The sequence below is a fragment of the Ceratotherium simum genome, chromosome 14 (genome assembly GCF_057802395.1).
Source record: "Ceratotherium simum simum isolate JZ-2026a chromosome 14, ASM5780239v1, whole genome shotgun sequence".
In the NCBI taxonomy this organism is placed as follows: Eukaryota; Metazoa; Chordata; class Mammalia; order Perissodactyla; family Rhinocerotidae; genus Ceratotherium; species Ceratotherium simum.
The window spans coordinates 35,593,802-35,614,787 of NC_141913.1; the positions used below are offsets into that span (position 1 = coordinate 35,593,802).

Here is a 20,986-nt window from a genome sequence, read left to right on the forward strand (position 1 = left end):
CTTCTCTCCTTCCCGGAGGTGGGGGGTGGGGCTGAAAGTTCCAACTCTCTTATCACGAGGTTGCTTTCTCTGGCCACCAGCCCCCATCCTGAAGCTACCTAGGGGCCCAGCAAGAGTCATCTCGTTAGCATAAACTCAGGTGTGGTTGAAAGGGGCTCTTTATGAATAACAAAAGACACTCCCACCACTCAGGAAATTTCAAGCGTTTTAGGAGCTCTGTGCCAGGGACTGAGGACAAAGACCAAATGTATATTTTTAATTACATCACAGACCCCCTGATGTTCTTACTTAAATACCATAGTTTTCAGAGCTGAAGAGGGGAAGGTGGAGGACTGGAGATGTTCTCTTTAAAGATGGTGTTTCAACTTCTTTGAAGTCCTTACGAGTCCTTTCTTTCAAATCACAGTGTGTCTTGACCTTGTGGGAAGGTCCCTAGAGTGCAGGCCCTTCCCTTCTTTCCTATTGCTTGCTTTCTTCTCAGCAGTCCTCAGTTTTAGCAACCCCCCCCCCCCCCCCCCCCCGCCCCCAGAGCTCCACCTGCTCCCTGGCATGGTCAGCGTGGGGTCAGCCGCTCTCCTTCCTCTCCAAGTTGTCAGTGGCTGGGGAGGGTCCGCTTTCCGCTGGTCTTGACCATACACTCGGCAGAAGTCCAGGTGAGAATGTCACACCCTGCTTCCCCCTTAGTGCTTAAAACATGAAGCCCGGACTCCTTACACTCACACCCAGCCCCCAGCCTCCCTTCCCCGGCTTTCTCTCTCCTCACTCCTCCCCTGTTCGGCCACAAGCAGCCTGGCCCTTGGGTTTTCATCCTTCAAACATCCCAAGGCTTTTCCGTCTCTCACCCCTTTTCCCCCCAAGGTCAGCTCCTCTGCACACTTGTTCCTTCGGTCACAAACATTTATTGAATGTGTCCCATCTGCCAGGCCCTGTGCTGGACACCAAGGAGGCTCCGAGGAAGGATGGCATGGGCTCTGCCCTTGAGGCACTGAATCTCTTCCTCCTTTTCAATAGCTGTCAGGTGAGACCCAGGTCCTCCCTGAGGCATTCCCCGAATACCGTCACCCGCAGGCCTCCCGCCCTCCTCCCAGCCTCTCATCCACTTGGCACCTGGCACCACTTCCCTGTTTTGACATCCCTTCAGGTTTCTGTGTCTCCCCAGCTAGATGCTTAGAAGGACTTCCTCCATTCACACCGTGTACTGCGTGTGCCTGCTGCAGAGCAGGACAACACAGTCCGGCCCCTGTTCTACTCTCCTGTGCGTCAGATGGATGAGAAAGAAGAATATGTACGACAAGTACACAGGAGGGCAAATATTATGCAGGGAGCAAACAATGGGGTGCTGGTTTAGATGGGGTGTCAGAAAAGTCCCTCCCTCTCCTACCCTGGAGGTCCCTTAAGGTCGGGCGCTGTGTCATACAGAGCTATTCTTTTCATTAAAAGATGAGAGACCAATACACACTGTTGAAAAATTTAAAACAGTCCTTTGCAGTTATTTCCACTTTATACTAGGAGTTACAGACGTTCCACATAGAAGGGGTGTCAGGGGGATCACCTGATTGCAAAGAGGGACTTGGAGCCCAAGACAGAGGAGCCTCAATCATCCACCTCACAGGGGCAAATGGCGGCAGTAACACTGTATGATTCAGTGGTAACACTGTAGATTGGCCAAGGGGTGGACCTGTTTGTAGGACAGTGTCTGTGAGCAGAGGAGTCTTGGCAGAAATTTCTGTAGAGGCAACAGGATGGAGAGGGTGGTTAGCGTGGTGGTGATGTGGCCGGTGTCTGGGCTGGTTTTATGGAGATGGGATTCAGGAGCTCGGAGAGCTGAGAATGTGATGCACAGGAGATTCTAGGAGACAATTCCAAGGCAGAAGTAGGATCAACGGCCCAGTCCTTCCTTCTCCTCCAAAAGGGGAAAAAAGCAATTGCCCTACATAGCAATCTGACTATGCTAGTAATAGGAATATCAGTAACTAGGATATCAAATGCCCCAGCCTCCAAAAATATGTACAGTCCATTCACTGAAGGGAATAGACTTATGGGTATCAAACAGGAAAAGGAGCCAAGATGGTACCTCAGGAGTCAGGAGTTGTTTTAAAACTGAATCTATTAGTCCACATTCATTCATTCACTTCAAGACTGACAGCTGTGATCTTAGTAGCTAGTTAGTTTCTTTTCTCTTTGTCTCCTGAAAGAGTCTTCGTTCTTATCACTACCCCACAACCTCTCAAATTCCTTGAAGACTAAGGTAGCAGAGGAATGCATGAATAAACGAAAGAATGACCAGGTGAAATAACATACATAGACGAAATGTTTATCTGGCACACAGTACCATCTCAGCGAATCTCAAGGAGGCAGTTGGTGCTGTTGGTGGAGAGGGCAGGCTCAGTCTGTGTTGGAGTCCAGTCCTGCCACTTACTGAAGCGTGACCTTGGGCAGGGCCCTTTACCACTCTGTGCCTCAGTTTCCACCTTTGTCACCTGGGGCTAGTAATACTACCAAACTCATAGGTTTGTTGTAAGGATTAACTGAATGAATCCATTTAAATGCACAGTACAGTGCATGGCACATTGTAGGCATTAAAGAAAAGCTAGCTATTATTATAAAATTATTTTATCAATTTACACATTTAGTCAGGGAAGGAAAGCTCCCATGCTTGTATGGAGTTACCATAAATAAGTGAACTGGAGGAGCTGAAGGGCCTGATCTAAAGGGGAGACCGAGGTTAGGGAAGCGTGGGGCCAGCCCTGTGATTTTCAGAATCTCTTCTTTGGGAGAATCACCCCAGGTCCCAGCATGGCTCCTGAAAACGTAAAGGCCTTTTACATTTTCTCCTCAAGCCCTTATTTATTCATTTATTTCTCAAAACCCTGCTTTTACGGAGCGAGGGCCCTTGGCCAGATCTTGAGTTGTGAGGTTTCTTCTCAGCACCTCTTCTTTCTCAGCCCTGCACCCGCCAGGTGGCCTGCACCCGCCAGGTGGCCTGCGCCCACCTCACCTTTCTTTGGGGTCCCGTGTCCAGCACGTTTCCCCCACCTCAGACCTCAAGGAAGGGCTTCGAAAATTCATAGAGAACGCCAGGGCATCACCCTTCCCAGGGTGAACTGCAAATGAGAGGAGTGACTCTGCAGAGGTGGAATTTGGGGCGTCTGCAACGCGCGTAGGGGCGGAGCGCGGCCTCCCCGGCGGACCCTGTCTCGCCAGCAGGTGGCGGTCTATCTGCGAGGCCTGCAAGGTTCCCGTCCAGAAACTTGAACGGGATGTTGATGCCACTGCATAAGATCACAGTCGAGTCTTCCCGAGCCGAGCTGTCGGCATCCGCAAAAAAGTGGGGAGAGAAGGGCGCTGACTTGCGGCTGGAGTGACTCAAGGATTGAGACACCACTAGCTCCATTCGGGAAGGCTTCAGGAGGGGTGAGTACTGAGCGGGGCACGGAAAACGGAGCGCTGTCCTTTTCTTAGAGCACTGTCCTTGGCTTGCATTGACTGGCCTTCCGACCCTCTGGGAAAGACATTTCTGAAAAGGAGCTGCCTGATAAGATGGAGGGAGCCCGGGAAGAAGCCCGGGGAGCCGGTGCCCGCGCGCCTGGCGCTCTGCAGCGGGAGGAGCGCGGTTTCCCTCCCGCCAGATGGCGCTGTCTGGCTTTCCCGTGGCCTCCCTCTCCAGTCCCCAGAGGCCTCCGCCGCAGCGGCCGCTCTAGCCGAGCGGCGCGGGCTCTGTGGTTCCGGGCGGAAGTGAGGCGCCGAGCGGAACGGCCTCTGGTGACATTTTCTCCGGGCGGTGCGGACGAGTGAAGGGAGTTGGTGGTGGAGGTTGCGGAGGCGGCGAGATTAGCTTTGCCTCTGGCGGAGCTCTGACCGCGACCCTTTGCTCGCCGCCGGGGCTTGTGCTGCGGAGGAGAAGGCGGCGGTGGCCGTCGCGTCCCGAGTCACCGCGGCCGGGAGCGTCCCGGCCGGGGGGTCGGTGCGTGCCCCGACGGGGCGTGCGGAGCGGGCGAGGAGGTGCGGAGCCGCCGCGGATCGCAGGTGAGGCGGGAAGGGGCGCAGGGCCGCGGCCCGGCTGCCGGTCGAGCCGTGGGAGCGGGCGGCGTCCCGGGGAGGGGTTGGAGCGCTGCGGGCCGCGGGGAGGGCTCTGCGGCGTCCGGGCGCGGGGGTCGTGCCGGGCCCGGCTCGGGGGCGCCAGGCGTTCGTGCCCGGACGTGGCGGGAGGCTCGGCCCCGGCGGGGCTACCGAGGGGGGCGGCACAGCCCTGACTCTTTGCTGCCCGCCCGCTGGTGACCCTGGCGTCCTCCTGGCCGAGTTGGCTGGCCGAGCTCCCCCTTCCCTGGGCCGCTGGGGCCCGGGCGAGGCGAGAGGAGGCTGGGGGGGCCGCAGCCCGCGGGCCGCGCGGGGCAGCGGCTTTGCAGCCCCGGAGTTGTCTTCACGCAACTTTCCGGCGCCTCGGGCTGCCGGGGAAGCGGTGGCGGCAGTTCTGCTAATTCAGCCAGCCCCGCGAGCCGGGGTCTGACGCCGGCACCTGCCCCTGCTCCTGCGAGCTTTGGGGCCGCCCCAGCGCCGCAGCCCCCGGGGCCTAGGAGGAGGGAGAGGAGGCTTTCTCAGGCTGGGCGCCGCCTGCCTCTCGGCGCTTCCACAGCCTTCGGTCGGCAGACGCCTCTGGTCCATGGGAGGGATGTGTCAGTCTCCAAAATTGACCTCTTCTGGCGAGTTTGTCAACTTTATTTAGAAAACCGGGGAGGATGTAAACTGACGAGCCCCAGGTTAAAGATCATCGTCTTCTCTGACTCTTCCCAGAGAGAGTTCTCTTGTCTTCCCCAGTAGCGCTTCGTATTCGGTACTTTATTTCTTATAGCACCGACCTCAGTATATTGTTGGGGTAGCAGCCCTCCAGAGAACCGTACGTCATACATTCTCCCTTTAAATCGTCCTTTCTGCTGTCACAGGATAGATGCTCCCAGGTTGAAGGAATGAACGTCTGTACTTGTTCTCCCAGATTGAAACGCTTGAGCACTTTATGCTTGGATGAGCTTTTGCTTTCTGAATCCTTCCACCCAGTAGGATGAAAAATCCCACTGATGATGCTTTGTCAAGGTTGAACCCCTTAATTACAAATACATCTGGCAGTTTTGCTTAGGCTGGTACTGTGTAGTGTTGTTGGGCACATGCTAACAGTTTGAATGCACATGCTAGCAGTTTGAATCATTCCCTTTCTTCTGGGATATTTTAAGAATGGAGGCTGTTAACTTTCTAATGTAGTTTTGCTGATCGTGGCAATCTGGCTTCCTCCAGTGAGGGCATTGCCTTTTGGTTTAACAAGCATTTTTAGAGGCCTACAATTGATGGTTATTATCTGATGTCCTGAGGAGTCACAGTGCTTAGTAGGAAGTGTAATATTTTGGTTGAGTAATCTGGCCAACACAATGTCTAGTTGAGTGCTTTATGCACAGTAGGCGCTCAGTAAATATAAAATAATGAATTAAATTTGAATTCAGGAAACTAAGATGGAATTTACTGCAATGACTTCTATGCTGCATTAAAAAGAACCTTAGTGAAATTTCATGCAGTTCTATTAAGTGAGAAATAAAAATATTTTTAGATCTTTCTAAATCAGGTTCCTTCAGAGTGCTTCTCAGTACCTCTGTAGTCTTAAAACTTCAAACCATGTCTTTTTTATAACGTATTATAGATGTAAACTTCAAAATAGGCGTGTACAGTATGAAAGACAGGGAAAAACTTCAAGGGTAATTATACTTAATGCATCAGCTAAATATGATTTCTTAATGGAAATTTTTTTTTCTTGACATCTTTTTGTGAAAAATGGAATGGACTGGATTTTGGAGCCGGAAACTTTCCCCATTGTTAGCTTCATAGTGTGGTTGTTACATTACTCACTAGTTCGGTTTATATTACTCTTAAATGCATTTATGAAACAGTGTCATAATCATTCTCTTTGTTTTATAGTCTTCATGATTAATCCAAGACTCGTATATTAAAGATAAATTTAGCTTTAGATTCTAATTTAATGCAGTTCTGTTAGAACTGAGTCCTCAATGTATGTCCTTCAAAGGTTTCTGTTTCATAAGTGACATTGGTACCTTAAGTCTCTTTTATTATATGACTAGTAACTTCTGGGAGCTTGTGTAGTCATTTATTATTCAAGGGGTTGTTTTGCTGGGATCTTCAATCTTATGGTTTTATTTTGACTTGTGCATGAAGAGACTTGACAGATGGTCAGTTAGAATGTTTTTGTTTTTTCTTTTTAAAATTGGAACTGGTATATACTAGAGACTGAAACCCTACATTTATAACTTTGATAAATCATCTTAGACTTTCCTAATTTTCCTGCCCTTAACTAGAGATATGAAAACAACATATAATCGTGTTTACTAAATTGACAGTACTTGAGAAAACCTGTTAATTGTACTATTAATGTATATTCTTTTGAACCATAATGATTTCGGTATTCTCTATTATTTTAGGAAAGCGTTTGGGGCCAAATAACGTTTCTTCGGTAGCTGTAATTATGTACTGGAAACAGACATATTAATAACTAAGTGAAAAGCTGTAGGACTATAGAAAGGAAGAGTTATTGGGAAAACATAGAGGACAAAATATTCGGGTGGAACCTCTTTATTTTTACAACATGAATTTATTGATTGCTTACTGTGCGTGGTAGTGCTTTGGTTGCTAGAGCTATAGTGGTGAGTAAGACTGACGAGGTCCAGATGCTAAAGGAACTTAAACAGTTTGAGATGGATTTCCAGGTGGGCATTCCAGGCCAGGAAACAGCCTAAGCAAAGTTACGAGTATCAGTGATCTTAAATGGTTAAGTGTGGCCAATGCCTTGAGTTTCCAGAGGAATAGGTAGGGTAGATGAAGGTAGGGCCAGGTTGTGAAGGTACCTTAGTCTGCTAATGAGTTATTAATTTTCTTCTTTTAGGGGAAAAAACTCAGGTGGAATATGAAGGATGAGCTAGGCATTCCTTTTGAAAGATTTTTCTTTATCCTTAAGTTCAGTGAGTAGAAATTTTATTTATTTTGGGTTGATTCTTGATCATCAGACTAAAGTAATTTGATAGTTATTCTGTAGTCGTCAAATTCCAGTCTTAAATTTAAATTTGACTGTTGTCTTGAAACTTTTCTAAATCATTTTAGTCTTTACCTTTAGTTGTACCTACTTTCTTTTTTTTTTTTTTAAAGATTTTATTTATTCAGTTTTTTCCCCCCAAAGCCCCAGTAGATAGTTGTATGTCATAGGTTCACATCCTTCTAGTTGCTGTACGTGGGACTCGGCCTCACGTTGGACGGAGAAGTGGTGCCTCGGGGCGCTCCCGGGATCCGAACCCGGGCCGCCAGCATCAGAGCGCGCACACTTAACCGCTAAGCCACGGAGCCGGCCCATGTACCTACTTTCCTTACTCTTTCAGGAGTCATGACTGAACTTAAGGGAAATAAACAGTGTTTTCTGCTTCTGTGTGGGCAGCTTCTCAGCAGAAGTGGGATTGATGTTCAGTCAGTTCTCACACTCAGCCTACAGGTCCTTGTGGTAAAAGGAAGGAGCAGGGTGAAACTAAAAGTATCTTGCTTGTTTTATTCTCTTGTATATTCCTGAACTAGCTAGGAGAGGAAATGTGTGTTATATATATATTACACATACGTATCATAACATATTAGTAGCAGCTGATAATAGTAAATGTGATTTAAAAAAACTGTAAAATAACCAGTATGACTCAGATTTCATGGTTTTATTATTTAGGGTTTGTGGTTTTTTTTTTTTTTTTTTAAGATTTTATTTATTTATTTATTTTCCCCCCAAAGCCCCAGTAGATAGCTGCACATCCTTCTAGTTGCTGTATGTGGGATGCGGCCTCAGCATGGCCGGAGAAGCAGTGCGTCGGTGCACACCCGGGATCCGAACCCGGGCTGCCAGCAGCACAGCGCACGAACTTAACCGCCAAGCCACAGGGCCAGCCCCAGGGTTTGTGGTTTTAATTTACAGTGTTAAAGTTTTGTTTTTATTCTCTTTCATGTCTTTATTCAAAATAGGGACCTCATTCCTCTTTTCTCAGATTCTGTCACTTAATAGCCAACAGATAGATGGTATAAATCCTGAGTTATTAATTTGACTTAATTTAATTTTAAAACTACCTGGATGAGTATTTTCTAGTTAAAGGAAGATTAACCAGAAGTAGAAATCTATCCGCAGAACTTACCTCTTTGTATATGGGAGTATTTATACCTGGTTAAATTAAGAACCCGTTTGTTGAGCATTTAGGTGCCGAATGGGAAGGGGTACAAAGATAAAAGAAACCATTTCTGCCCAAGGAGCTCAAGTCTAGTGAACCAGATGATTTCTGTTTCTTTCCTGCTCTAAAATGTGGAGAAGAAAAGCAGGCTGTAGGAGAAAAAAGTACTGTAAAACAGAACAACTATATTATGGAGTTAGTCTTTTTCTTTATAAAATCATTTCAAATAAGGTAATGGAAAATAGCATTTTTCTTAAATGGGTCTCTAAGCTTAAAGGAAAATGATTGGAGACTTGGATGTTCTGTTTTTGTACTGCCAGTTCATTATAAGATATTCTTTTCTCTGTGTAGACTTCAAGTCCATGTATTAGTAAATTATGCCTGATTGTTGTTCAAAGAGCAACAAAATTAAATCTGTTAAAACTTACTTATAGCAGCCATTCCCAAGAATATGGATAAACTAGGATTGTGTCTAGGTAATCTAGAAATTTAAGTTTTTATTAGCATGGTTAACATTAGGGAAACAAGATACTGACCAAAGGAATCAGTAGAAGTTATTTTTTACTGAGTTGTCTGGTTTAAAAAAAATAACTTTTATGATGTCCAAAGTCAGCATTTTGTTAGATGCCTTGTAATTAGAGAAAGGTATTGTTGGGGATAGGGAAGTTGGGTGTGGACTAAAACTCGAGGAAAACAGGACTGTTTTCATTTCTGTGTTAAGAACGAAAACCTCGTGTGGTTAAGATTCTAAGCAGTATCCTGTCTACCTTAGTTTTAACCTAGCATAGAAGCGTAGTTTATTCTTTTTTTTTCTTTTTTTTTGTGAGGAATGTTAGCCCTCAGCTAACATCTGTTGCCCATCCTCCTCTTTTTGCTGAGGAAGATTGACCCTGGGCTAACATCCGTGCCCATCTTCCTCTACTTTATACGTGGGACACCTGCCACAGCATGGCTTGATAAGCGGTACGTAGGTCTGCACCCAGGATCGGAACCCGCGAACTCCGGGCTGCCAAAGCGGAGCGCACGACCTTAACCGCTACACTGCTGGGCCAGCCCTGCATAGTTTATTCTTAAATCAATGTTTTTTCATCAAGGGTTTCCCATTATTTTTCTCCACTGCAATCCACTAATTTACTGTGAGCCTGAGGGCATGTACAGTGAATAGGTTTTTGGCAACATTTGTCTTGGGGACCTCAGGTCCCAGCATGTGGTGACCCATCTTTATGTGTACTGTTTTCTGAGGGAGATAGAAAATGGCCAGAGCAGAAATCTTGGAGGAAATCTAGAACCTTTGTTTTCAGTTATTCTTGATTTACACTGATGGTGCTTTTGAGTACTTAGAGGGTCTCTCGTTAGCCATGGTGCATTCTTTGCATTTGGTAGCTTGTTTGGCTTCTTACTTGATGCTGGTTTTTTCACAGCCCTGGTGCTGGGCCAGATGCATGTCAGTAGTGGTAGTATCTGCATCATGAAGTGATTTGAGCAGCCATTATCACTCTTGGCCTATTTATAGAGCTTATATCAGTGGAGAGAAGGTTGGCTGGTAAGCAGGCAAAGCTGCTCTCTTCCCATGGTTGCAGTCTCACAGTTTATATTTCAGTTCCAGGTAGACCAAATCCATTCAGCTGCATTAATTTTTAGTGTTCCCTTTCCGTACTCCAACCTTTTGGCACTCCAGTTTCTTAGTCAACTTCACTCTTGAAGGAAAAAACCATATAACTTATCACACTGAAAAATAATTAGCAATAATTCCTTAATATCATATGGTATTCAGATTTTTCCATTATCTCATAAACGTGTTTTTACAGTTATTCAGATCAGGAGTCAAATAAGGTCTGTGCATTGTTTTGTAATCTATAGGTTCCCCCTCTATTTCTTTTTCCTGGCAAATTATTTGTTGACAAAATAGGAGTTTTCCCACAATTTGGATTTGTGAGTTACATTCCTGTGATGATGTTAAACATGCTCCTCTCCCCTGAGGTTCTTGTTAATTTCTGTTAGGTTTAGAGGCTTGATCAGGTTCCTTTCTATAATGTATATTCTCTCTCATTTTTTTTTCTCGTTTAAGGGGGCAAAAATACTTTAATTAATTGATCAGTTACTCATAATTCCTCACTCTTAATGCCTTTCATCATTCCCATGCTCAGTCTTTTATACTGTATCTTGTTTATAGCCTCTTCAACCTCTTCCTTTTGAGAGCTAAGTGAAGGGAAGGGATGAGTTGCTGTGGAGAAAAGCAACTATTTCCACTATATTGTAATTCTGTAGGTGTTTTTATTTCAGTCCTCATCTTTGGTCCTGCCCTGTCCAACATTATCCATGCTACAGCTTCTCAGTGGAAAAAGTAACCCCAAATCCTGACAAATAACCGAAAGAGGTCCTTCGAAAGCAAAATTTGTTTTGAGATATTGTTGCTTATTTAAGATGAGTACTGTTGTCATTAAAGTAAGTTAGTGTTTACTTATCAAAATTAGAAAAGAGGTTAATTTTTCTATTTCAAAAGCTTTGGGAACATCACTGTTGAATGAATCTCTTCCTAGAACTGAACGTCTGGGGAGAGGGGACTTCATTTTGATTTTTAGTGAGATACTGCTTTTTATCTTATTTGCGTTAATGAGGCTTAAGATATTTAGTTTTGTGGTGTCTAATTTTTGCATCTTTATGCATAAATACACAATCACTTTATATACAGTATTCTGAATATAAGCAAACAGCTTCATTAGGCTGTTAATGGTTGTGTCAGTTTTTGTCTTTTTTTTTTTTTTTTTAAAGATTTTATTTATTTATTTATTTTCCCCCAAAGCCCCAGTAGATAGTTGTATGTCATAGCTGCACATCCTTCCAGTTGCTGTATGTGGGACACGGCCTCAGCATGGCCGGAGAAGCGGTGCGTCAGTGCGCGCCCGGGATCCGAACCCGGGCCGCCAGCAGCGGAGCGCGCGCACTTAACCGCTAAGCCACGGGGCTGGTCCTTGTCTTATGTTTTTATGTGGAAAGATAAAAGGAGAGTTACTCTTTCAGAAATCACATTGATTCTGTGTAGTGGAATATATTTTTATATACAAGTCATTAGTACTATTAAGCAAACAAAGATTTCATTAGTGGTCTTGGTGATTTTTAAAAATGATTTAGTTCATCAGTTCAACAAGTACTTATTAAATGTTAATTGTTAGGAACTGTAAGTGAACTGAAGATGATTAACATAATTCCTGTTTTCAAAGGAGATTGTAATATAATGGGGCTGAGGGAGTGAGTAAAAACATTTACACAAATAACTTGTTTTTAATTGCTTTCCTTATAATGTGCTATTTCCCTCCTCCCCTACATATAAGGTTAACTTAATTTCTTGGGCTTAAATTTTTGCAGTCATTGCTGTGTGTGTGTGTGTGTGTGTTCACTTTAAAGTCACCCTCTTGGGGCCCGTCCGGTGGTGTAGTGGTTAAGTTTGCGCGTTCTGCTTCCTCGGCCTAGGGTTCACCAGTTCGGATCCTGGGTGCGGACCGACTCACCGCTCATCAAGCCATGCTGAGGCAATGTCCCACATAAAAGAACTAGAAGGACCTACAACTAGGATATAGAACTATGTACTGGGGCTTTGGGGAGAAAAAAAGAAAAAGAGGAAGATTGGCAACAGATGTTAGCTCAAGGCCAATCTCCCTCAAAAAAAAAAAACACCCTCTTAACAGCAGTATATTTGTGTACCACAGTCAGAAAAACCAGGTACTAATTGTTAGCTGCTAATTTTTTTGCGTGGTTACTAGTATTGTGATTCTCCTCCACCATTAGATTGTCACAATATCTATTCTGATATCCAACTTGTCTAACACTGAAGAATCACTTTATAATCTTCTGTGACAGTTGCACACGCCAGCAGGAAGTAGGCACACAATATTGTTTGAAAGCCCTGCTTCATTCTAGTTTTATCTTCATGGGTTATGATTTGTCTCTTGGTCCCTATCTCCTGGTCTGGTTTATATTTAAAAAACAAAACCAAGCAAAACTTCAAAACACCTTAACTTGGGCCTTTTTTCTTTTTCTTTTAAAGTTTCTAGGTGTAGAGTAGGTAAAATTGGACAAAGAGCTAAGAGAGTGGTTTCAGAGACCCACAACTGATTGTTGTGGATTTTGTTTTTTTAACCTTGGTCTCAATTATTAGGAAAGTCACTTACTACTACTTTAAAAAGATGAGTTAGCGATGGATGCAAGCTATAACCTGTTTTATATCATAATTGTCTTGGAGGCAGAAACTTCTGTTATCTTAGAGTTGGCTACATTCTTGGTGGTAGTCTCGTGACTGTTCTTTTTGGTCCCATCCGTATCAGATGTAAGTGTTTTTACGACAGTCTAGAAGCAGTTCAAATACTTTGGTTTTTAGTGCTAGGAGAGTGCATAATTTTTGAATCATAGATTCGGTAATAGACGTGCATAGTTGAATATTGTTAGCCAGCTAACAATTTTTAGATTTTGAAGCTAAGCCTATTAAAAAAATAACTTAAAAAAATTTGTTTATGCTAGACTACTGTGAGGCTATTTAGACTGCAACTCCTTTGCTTAATAACTCCTTCTTCCCTCCTTATATGGCAGTTTTTCTTTCATTGATTAACCATTTGGTGTGCCTTTGGCATAATTTTAAGTGCGGTATAGAAAACTACAGTTTTCTTCAAATATAAAGATATCAAAGAAATGGTGGTTGTGTGGTTTCTGTAAAATGAATCAAAACAATTGATGTTTTGTTTTTAGGGGAAGTTATGAAAGGAACAGTCTTGTTTACCTTCTTAAGTGTAAAATGTAGATATGCCTTGATTTACACAAAAGATGTATATTTGTGAAGAAAACCAAATTATGAAGTGACTTAGTATTTGTTATTTAAACATTAATAGCTTGTACTAATTGAGCCATAGATCTAAGCAAGGATATGGCATATCATTTGCATATCCTGTGGCTGCTATTTTGAAAAAATAATTCATTTTTAAGGCCTTTTATCATTATGATGCATATCTGAAGGGCACATGTTATGCTAATGATACATTTGTAGATAAAGTCAGAGCTGAAGTAAATGGTAACTGCGCTCTTAGCAGTTTGTCCTTAAAAAATTTTTTTTTTTGGTGAGGCACTTAACCGCTTAACCGCCAATCCTCCTCTTTTTGCTGAGGAAGACTGGTGCTGAGCTAACATCCGTGCCCACCTTCCTCCACTTTATGTGGGACGCTGCCACAGCATGGCCTGACAAGCAGTTTGTTGGTGCACACCTGGGATCCGAACCGGGGCTGCCAGCAGCGGAGCATGCGCACTTAACTGCTACGCCACAGGGCCGGCCCCGTGTCCTTAAAAATTTTTAATGGTTTGGAAATTATTAACAAATATATGGGATTTTATTTTATTTATTATTATTTTTTATAATTTATTTATTTATTTTCCCCCCAAAGCCCCAGTAGATAATTGTATGTCATAGCTGTACATCCTTCTAGTTGCTGTATGTGGGACACGGCCTCAGCGTGGCCAGAGAAGCCGTGCGTCGGTGCGCGCCCGGGATCCGAACCCAGGCCGCCAACAGCGGAGCGCGCGCACTTAACCGCCAAGCCACGGGGCCGGCCCAATATATGGGATTTTAAAATGTCAATTTTGTAAAAATAAAAATGTCCTTAAGATTTTATTTTAATAAAACATTTTATTTTATTTTATTTTTTTTTTTAAATTTTTTAAGATTTTATTTATTCATTTTTTCCCCCCAAAGCCCCAGTAGATAGTTGTATGTCATAGGTTCACATCCTTCTAGTTGCTGCACGTGGGACTCGGCCTCGCGTTGGACGGAGAAGTGGCGCCTTGGGGCTTGCCCGGGATCCGAACCCGGGCCGCCAGCATCAGAGCGTGCTCACTTAACCGCTAAGCCACGGAGCCGGCCCAAACATTTTATTTTTAAATGACATGGGACTGCTTAACCACAGGGCCTAGCGAAATATCTTTCGATGAATAAATACTGAATATAAGTATTTGTTGTTTAACAAATATTAATTGTCTGGCTATGTGTTGGGTATTTTTCTAGGTGCTGTGGGTAAAGCAATCAATGAGACAAAGTCCCTGCCCTCTTCTATCTTATATTCTATGAAGCAGACAGACAGTAAACTGGACACATAAATAACCAAGGTAATTTTAGACACTTTAAAAAAAATAGAGAATTGTGGAGTATGGGCGAGAGAAGGCATTTAGTGTATTTAGGGAAGGCCTTTTTAAGGTGAATTTGAATTGAGACCTGAAATATAAGAAAGAGCCGTCTTCACAAAGAGCTGGGAAGTGCTTTTCTGGCAGTGGGAACAGCAAGTGCAAAATCTTCTGAATCAGAAAAGATCTTGGTGTGTTGAAGTATTTGGGGCCTAATGAGGCAAAATGATGTTGAAGTGAGATTTGAGCAATATGTACCTTGTAGGCTTTAAAAAAAAATTCAAATTTTATTCTAATTGTAAGGAGATGCATGTAAAGAAACTGTAGGTCTAAGCAAGGAGCAGTCTTGTTTACTTACCTTCTTCAGTGTAAAATGTAGATGTGCCTTGATTTACACAGGAAATATAGTCTTGTATATTTGTGGGCAAAACCAAATTTTAAATATCAAACTTCAAATATGTTAGGAAAACTTATATTAAAGGAGTCTGTATTAAAACTTTATCTTTTAAATATATAACCTAATTTATCTTTTGTAAAGATCCAGGTATTCAGAACTTCGATTTTGGTTAAAGGAGGCTACTTGTGTAGCATGATCTAGTCTTAGGTTAAGAAGCAGGTTGGAAATTCAGAAACTGTTCTAAATATATCTATCTAAATCTACCTAAATCTGTCTTGGCCATTGACCTACATACTCTTTTCTTAGAAATGAGGATTATACATTTCAGGTTAATTGTGAGCAATAATTAATAAAAATAATTAAAATGTTCTGAAAACCTAAATAGCATTGTTTAGATATTTGTCAGTATGGGTAGACCACTTATTCTGTGTATCTTTTTATTTTTTATTTTTTTTTAAAGATTTTATTTATTTATTTATTTTCCCCCCAAAGCCCCAGTAGATAGTTGTATGTCATAGCTGCACATCCTTCTAGTTGCTGTATGTGGGACACAGCCTCAGCATGGCTGGAGAAGCGGTGCGTTGGTGTGCGCCCGGGATCCAACCCCCAGGCCGCCAGCAGTGGAGCGCGCGCACTTAACCGCTAAGCCACGGGGCCGGCCCTCTGTGTATCTTTTTAAATTCAGCTTTTAAAAAAGCCTACAAATAAGCAGTAAAACATTCATTGATTTCTTTTTTAAATCATTAGTGAGTGAAGCATTCTTTTAGTGGGTTTTTCAAATGAAATTGTCTATATCTTTTTTGCTTTTTAAAATATCCCTTGAAACTTTTTGAAAACATTGAGGTCTTGGCTAATTCATGGTTGAGGATTTATGCGGTGTCTAAAATTTACCAGCAGCACCAGTTTTCCGATGCTGAGAAGCAAAGGCCAGGGTAATGCAGATTGCTCTCATGTTGCCTTTTCCATGAAGTCTACAAGTAGGGCCATTAACTGCAGTGGTTTTCTGTATGCTGTGACCCTAGCTCCTACAAAAATGTTTATGCAGAAGATGACTGTAATGTATATAATGTAGCAGCACATGCATTTTTCTAAGAGCAAAAGTGAGGTTTTTGGTTTTTTTTTGAGGAAGATCAGCCCTGAGCTAACATCTGTTGCCAATCCTCCTCTTTTTGCTGAGGAAGACTGGCCCTGGGCTAACATCCATGCCCATCTCCCTCCACTTTATATGGGGCGCCGCCACAACGTGGCTTGACAAGCAGTGTGTCGGTGCATGCCCGGGATCTGAACCCAGGGCTGCCACAGTGGAGCGCACACACTTAACGACTAAGCCACTGGACCGGCCCAAAAGTGAGTTGTTTTTTTTTTTTTTTTTTTTTTTTAATTTTGTATTTAGTTCTTTTAATAAACTTTATTTTTTAGAATAGTTTTAGGTTCGCAGAAAAATTGAGCGGGAAGTACAGAAAGTGCCCATATACTTCCTGCCCTTACTTACCCAAAGCCTCCCTCACTATCAGTATCCTGCACCGTAGTGGTTCATTTGTTACAATCAACGAACCTATGTGGAGACATCATCACCCCAAATCCATAGATTACATTAGGGTTGGCTCTTGGCGCTGTATATTCTATGGGCCAAAAGTGAGTTTTAATAGGTTCATTTAACTGTGATTAGTCCAATGTGCAACTGGCCTCTGCCCTGTTGGATATCCAGGAGCATTTGGTATCATCTGGGGACTATTTTTCTCTCTTTGTGTACTGGCTCCCTACTGCTTTTCTTTGTGGGCTTTCTTTTCAGCCAGGCTTTCCTCTCATGAGGGCAGAGTTCGTCCGCCAGCAGCTCCAAGCTAACAAGTTTCCTCAGTGTTTTTTAAGAAAATTAATAGACTTTATTTTTTAGAGCAGTTTTAGGTTTGCAGAAAATACAGAGTTCCTGTATACCCCACTCCTCAGTTTCCCCTGTTATTAACATATTGCATTAGTTTGGTTCTTTTGTTACAGTTGATGAACTGATACTGACACATTATTAAAGTCCAAGTTTACATTAGGGCTCACTGTTTGTGTTGAAAAACAGAAATAGTATGTTGGATAATGGAATAACAGTTCTATGGGTTTTGACAAGTGCCTGATGCCTATCCATCATTACAGTATCTAACAGAATAATTTCATTGCTCTAAAGATCTCCTTTGCTCCGCTTATTCATTCCTCCCCCTTCTCCATGCTCCCCTGGCAACCGCTGATCTTTTTTTTTAACAGACTTTATTTTAATAGACTTTATTTTTTTAGAGCAGTTTTAGGTTCACAGCAAAATTGAATGGAAGGTACAGAGGTTTTCCATATACCCCTGTCCCCACACATGCGTAGTCTCCCCCATTATCAACATCCCCCACCAGAGTGGTACATTTGTTACAATTGAGGAACCTACATTGACACATCATTATCACCCAGAGTTAACATTAGGGTTCACTCTTGGTATTGTACAGTTTATAGGTTTTGATAAGTGTAAAATGATATGTATCTACCGTTATAGTATCATACAGAGTAGCTTGACTGCCCTAAAAATCCTCTGTGCTTTGCTTGTTCATGTCTCCTTCCCCGGAACCTCTGGCAACCACTGGTCTTTTTACTATCTCGCCATAGTTTTGCTTTTTCCAGGATGTCATCTAGTTGGAATTATACATTATGTACCTTTTCAGATTGGCTTCTTTCAGTTAGTAATATGCACTTAAGTTTTCTTCATGTCTTCTATGGCTTGATAGCTCATTTCTTTTTAGCGCTGAATAATATTCCATTGTCTGGATGTACCGCAGTTTATCTATTTGCCTACTGGAGGACATCTTGGTTGCTTCCAAGTTTTCGCAGTACATCCTTCAGCATTTTTGACTGAAAATCACAAGATTAAAGAGTAGAATTAAAAAGCAGAAGCACCCTTTTTTCTTGACCTTATTACTGTTATCAATAGCAAATATTTATTGAGCAGCTCATTATTTTAAGGTTTAGTGCTAGGTGACATATACCATGGAGTGATGAATGGTGAAGAACTTGGACTTTGGAGTCATTTCTGTTAAAATCCTGACTCCAGTATTGGCTCTTAAGTTTTGCAGATTCCCTAACTTTGTACCTATCTGTAAAATGGAGTAGTAATATTTACCTTATAGGGTTGTTGGGGGTAGGTTATGCATTTAAATGCTTAGCTGATTTTCTGGAAATTAAAGAGTGCTTGATTTTAATAATGTTATTGTTTTTATATCTACAAACACATTATGTTATATCTCCTTGGGCGTCAAACAGTCTGATCCAGTCATGCCAAAGGCTGAATTCTCTGCAGTTAGTTTTATAAGAATGTAAGTTTAGTACTAAAATACTACTAAAACAACTGCTCCTCTTTCCTACATACATACAAGTGTGTATTAAGAAGTGTCTAAGTAGTGTGCTTGAGCAGTACATTATATGTCTGTGGTGCTTTAGACTTTTTAAGGCATCTTACATTGTTTCATAATAACTTGTCTGTTTCCCTTAACAACCATTAGAGTCTGTATTCCTACTCCCTACTCCTTTTTAAGTTTTACAGGTTAGGAACTAAAGAACAAAGGTACTCATCCTAGGTTATACAGTTAGTGGCAGAGCTAAGATTAGAACCCGTTTCTGACTCCTACCTAGATTTTTTTTTTCTCTACTTTGCTGCCTTTCTTGTTCATCTGGCATTACTTTTAAGTACGGTGCGAGTCAGCTGCAGAGAGAGAAGTAGAGAAAATGGTACTGATTCTCAAAGATTTGAATTTTTCTAATTCACTGTTTTATTTGGCATTTTCTTAGAAATGCCAACGATACTTTAATGTTATTGGCAGGACAGTCCATCCCCAACCTGTCCTCAGCTTTAGACCTAAATATTAAATAGCTTAGTGCATCCTCAGCATTTCTTTGGATGTTTCAAAGGCACTTTAAACTCCCTGTGCCTAATACCAGACTCTTGATGTCCCTTTCCCTTCTCCATTCACTACACAGGTCTTTCATGTTCCCTGAGTGATTGGTTCTACCGTCAGTCTAGTTGCAGAATCCAGAAACCAAAGACTTGTCCTTGACACCTGCCTATTTCACCCCCTGTATTTGCTCTGTGGTCTCTCAGGTCCATCCACATCTCTCTGTTGCCACCACCATCAGTCCAGAGCTACTCTAATTTTTTGCCTTGCCTTCACATTATTCTACTGACAATTATTTTTGTCTCCTTTTCCGTCCAGTCTCCACCCTGCAGCCAGAGTAGTCTTCTTCATTGAAGTACAAATCAGCTTAAATCGATGTCTCCCTCCCCTATAAAACAGTGGGTTCCTGTTTACTCCACAGGGAAGCCTTCCTAGATCTCCTGGCTATGTTACATTCCTCCTCTTTTTTCTCCTTTCATGGTACCAGCATTCCTTCTCCCTGCTGGACTTACCACAGTCATAAATTTTATATTTATTTGTGTGATTATTCAATTGTGTGGCTATTCAGTAGTCTCTTCCTTAGACTGTAAGTTCTGTTAGAAAGGTACTGTGTATTTCCCAGTGCCTGGCATAGTAGCTGACACTAGGTACTCAAGAAATATGTATTGAACGCATGAATGAATCCTTGGTTGTAGAGAATTGACTTGTTAGTTCTATGATGGACTTGAAGTGAAGAGGAGGAAGAGAGAATATAAAGATTAAAAAATACTGTTTCTTGAAATTTGACTTTGTGCTTGTACTTCATACTTGGTGCTTTAAATGTGTTACTCGTTTCGGGCCGGCCTCGTGGCTTAACGGTTAAGTGCGTGCGCTCCACTGCTGGTGGCCTGGGTTCGGATCCCGGGCGCGCACCGACGTACCGCTTGTCCGGCCATGCTGAGGCCGCGTCCCACATACAGCAACTAGAAGGATGTGCAGCTATGACCTACAACTATCTACTGGGGCTTTCGGGGAAAAATAAATAAATAAATAAAATTATAAATGTGTTACTCGTTTCATCCTACCAAGGACTGAAGTTTTACAAACAAGGAAACTGAGTTAAAGAACAATAATTTGTCAGTAGACACATAGCACTTCAAATTCCCTTTTTTTCTAGCCTTAGGACTGGTGTTTTTATGAACTTTTATTTGTTTTTATTTTTGAAAGATGTTAGATCACCATATCTCATGGCTACCACCGTATTAGTTCTGAGAGTAACTGATGAAAAGTGACTGACAGCACGTTTGTCTCTGCAGAATTATTGTCTTTGCTAAAATAGACCTCTCATCTAAATCTAATCAACTTTAAGCTATTTCAAGTGAAGCTTTGAAATCCATTCTTGGATTTTGAGTCCAATGTCTCTGACCTTTCCTGTTTCTTGTGATTTTTCTCATGGCTCTCTTGTTATGGAGTATAGGTTTAAGATTCTGTAATAGCCCTTTTTATTCTTGCTTTTATTTATTGAAATCATTCTTACCTTTCTAAGAGCAGTTAAATTATTACCTGCTTCATAGACACTTTTTCTAGTTCTGATCTTGTAAATGTCTAGAGTTCTTTATATATAGACATTTATGTCTATAATCCATTTTGAGTTAATTTTTCTGAAAGGTATAATAAAGTCTGTGTCTAGATTAATTTTTTTTTTGTTGGGTGTTCATTTGTTCCAGTACTATTTGTTGAATAGACTTCTTTCTCCATTGAATTGCTTTTGCTCTTTTGTCAAAGGTCAGTTGACTGTGTTTGGATCTATTTCTGGGCTCTCTATATTCTGTTTCATTGATCTATGTATCTGTTCTTTAGGTAGTACTATACTGTCTTGAGTACTGTAGCTTTATAGTAAGTCTTGAAGTTGGGTAGTATCAGTCCTTCAACCTTCAGTATTGTGTTGACTGTTCTGGGTCTTTTGTCTTACCATAGTTTATATGGTTTTTCCAATCCATTAACACAGAATATTCCCCCATTTATTTATATCATCTTGAAGATTAAGAACAGGCAAAATTGATTTGTGATAATAAAGGTCAAAATAATGGTAACTTCTAGGGGCAAGTAATGACTTAGAGGCGGCATGAGGGAGGCTTCTGGGGTTTTGGGAATGTCCTGTATCTGCGTGGTCATTACATGGATATGTTCATTTTGTGAAATCCATCAAGTTGCATACTTGCAATGTGTACAGTTCTCTTTGGTAATATTCAATCAAATATTTCTTAAAGAAAAATCTTAGAGGAGAGAGTCTG

General features: G+C 42.2%; 1 protein-coding gene across 2 annotated transcripts in view; it reads left to right on the plus strand.

Moving 5' to 3' along the window:
- The first annotated feature begins 2,794 nt into the window (after positions 1–2,794).
- Positions 2,795–20,986, plus strand: part of ARK2N (arkadia (RNF111) N-terminal like PKA signaling regulator 2N) — a 79,195-nt gene continuing 61,003 nt past the window's right edge. Inside the window, exon 1 of one of the 2 annotated variants that reach the window (XM_004422498.3) lies at positions 2,795–3,414. The gene's annotated coding sequence lies outside the window, so the exon portion shown is untranslated. The remainder of the gene's footprint in view (positions 3,415–20,986) is intronic. The other variant, XM_004422499.3, reaches the window with a different exon arrangement.